Raw genomic sequence first — 2,500 nt, forward strand, 5'->3', positions numbered from 1 at the left:
CGGGGCCGTGGAACCCAAGCCGGGGCAAAGGCTGGAGCTGTCCCCGGGGCCGTGGAACCCAAGCCGGGGCAGTGGGAGCAGAGGCCTGGGTGGTGTGAGACGGGAGCTGTCCCCGGGGCCGTGGAACCCAAGCCGGGGTGGTGGGAGGCGGGGGCTGTCCCCGGGGCCGTGGAACCCTGCCCGGGGCAGTGGAACCCAAGCCGGGGCCGTGGAACCCAAGCCGGGGCAGTGGGAGCAGAGGCCTGGGTGGTGGGAGCCAGCCCGGGGCCGTGGAACCCAAGCCGGGGCAGTGGGAGCCAGCCCGGGGAGGCTGGAGCTGTCCCCGGGGTCCTGGAACCCTGCCCGGGCAAGTGGGAGCCAGCCCGGGGAGGCTGGAGCTGTCCCCGGGGTCCTGGAACCCTGCCCGGGCAAGTGGGAGCCAGCCCGGGGAGGCTGGAGCTGTCCCCGTGGTCCTGGAACCCTGCCCGGGCAAGTGGGAGCAGAGGCCTGGGTGGTGGGAGGCGGGAGCAGAGGCCTGGGCGGCGGGAGCTGTCCCCGGGGCCGTGGAACCCTGCCCGGGCAAGTGGGAGCCAGCCCAGGGAGGCTGGAGCTGTCCCCGGGGCTGTGGAACCCAAGCCGGGGCAGTGGGAGCAGAGGCCTGGGTGGTGGGAGCCAGCCCGGGGCCGTGGAACCCTGCCCGGGCAAGTGGGAGCCAGCCCAGGGAGGCTGGAGCTGTCCCCGGGGCTGTGGAACCCAAGCCGGGGCCGTGGAACCCAAGCCGGGGCAGTGGGAGCAGAGGCCTGGGTGGTGGGAGCCAGCCCGGGGCCGTGGAACCCAAGCCGGGGCAAAGGCTGGAGCTGTCCCCGGGGCCGTGGAACCCAAGCCGGGGTGGTGGGAGGCGGGGGCTGTCCCCGGGGCCGTGGAACCCTGCCCGGGGCGGTGGAACCCAAGCCGGGGCAGTGGGAGCAGAGGCCTGGGTGGTGGGAGCCAGCCCGGGGCCGTGGAACCCAAGCTGGGGCAGTGGGAGCAGAGGCCTGGGTGGTGGGAGGCGGGAACTGTCCCCGGGGCTGTGGAACCCAAGCCGGGGCCGTGGAACCCAAGCCGGGGCAGTGGGAGCAGAGGCCTGGGTGGTGGGAGCCAGCCCGGGGCCGTGGAACCCTGCCCGGGGCAAGTGCGAGCCATAGCCTGGGTCCCCATTCAGTAACATGACCATAGGCACAGTTAGCTGACATGACCAGAGGCGGAATTAGCTGACATGACCATAGGCGGAATTAGCCTACATGACCAGAGGCACAGTTAGCTGACATGACCATAGGCACAGTTAGCTGACATGACCAGAGGCGGAATTAGCTGACATGACCAGAGGCGGAATTAGCTGACATGACCAGAGGCGGAATTAGCTGACATGACCATGGGCAGAAGTAGCTGACATGACCATGGGCAGAAGTAGCTGACATGACCATGGGCAGAAGTAGCTGACATGACCATGGGCAGAAGTAGCTGACATGACCATAGGCACAGTTAGCTGACATGACCATAGGCAGAAGTAGCTGACATGACCATAGGCAGAAGTAGCTGACATGACCATAGGCAGAAGTAGCTGACATGACCATGGGCAGAAGTAGCTGACATGACCATGGGCAGAAGTAGCTGACATGACCATGGGCAGAAGTAGCTGACATGACCATAGGCACAGTTAGCTGACATGACCATAGGCAGAAGTAGCTGACATGACCATAGGCAGAAGTAGCTGACATGACCATAGGCAGAAGTAGCTGACATGACCATGGGCAGAAGTAGCTGACATGACCATAGGCACAGTTAGCTGACATGACCATAGGCACAGTTAGCTGACATGACCATAGGCGGAGTTAGCTGACATGACCATAGGCACAGTTAGCTGACATGACCATAGGCACAGTTAGCTGACATGACCATAGGCAGAAGTAGCTGACATGACCATAGGCAGAAGTAGCTGACATGACCATGGGCAGAAGTAGCTGACATGACCATAGGCGGAGTTAGCTGACATGACCATAGGCACAGTTAGCTGACATGACCATAGGCACAGTTAGCTGACATGACCATAGGCGGAGTTAGCTGACATGACCAGAGGCGGAATTAGCTAATATGACCATAGGCGGAATTAGCTGACATGACCAGAGGCAGAATTAGCCTACATGACCATGGGCAGAAGTAGCTGACATGACCAGAGCTCCAATTAAAAGTTACCTTCTTCTGAAGGGACAGATTTGCTATGTGTTACGGAGCGAGAGTTCCAGGAGGTCCCTGTGAACTCGTGGCTTCCTCCCTTAATGCAACTAGATGGCAGATACACTGGGGAGGTAGGTGCATATTACTAGGGGCACGGCATTTTCGATCAAAAAAATATTTCTAAGTCAGGACGGAGGTTCATTCTAAGGGCACGAGCGACCGATCTAAGCCGTGTGGGAGGCCCTGCACCCCGGTCAGGGTCCCCCTTCACCCCCTGGCGACATCCTCCCTTGGAAGTCTGCCCGGT

This window comes from Acipenser ruthenus, unplaced genomic scaffold, assembly GCF_902713425.1.
Source record: "Acipenser ruthenus unplaced genomic scaffold, fAciRut3.2 maternal haplotype, whole genome shotgun sequence".
Lineage (NCBI taxonomy): Eukaryota > Metazoa > Chordata > Actinopteri > Acipenseriformes > Acipenseridae > Acipenser > Acipenser ruthenus.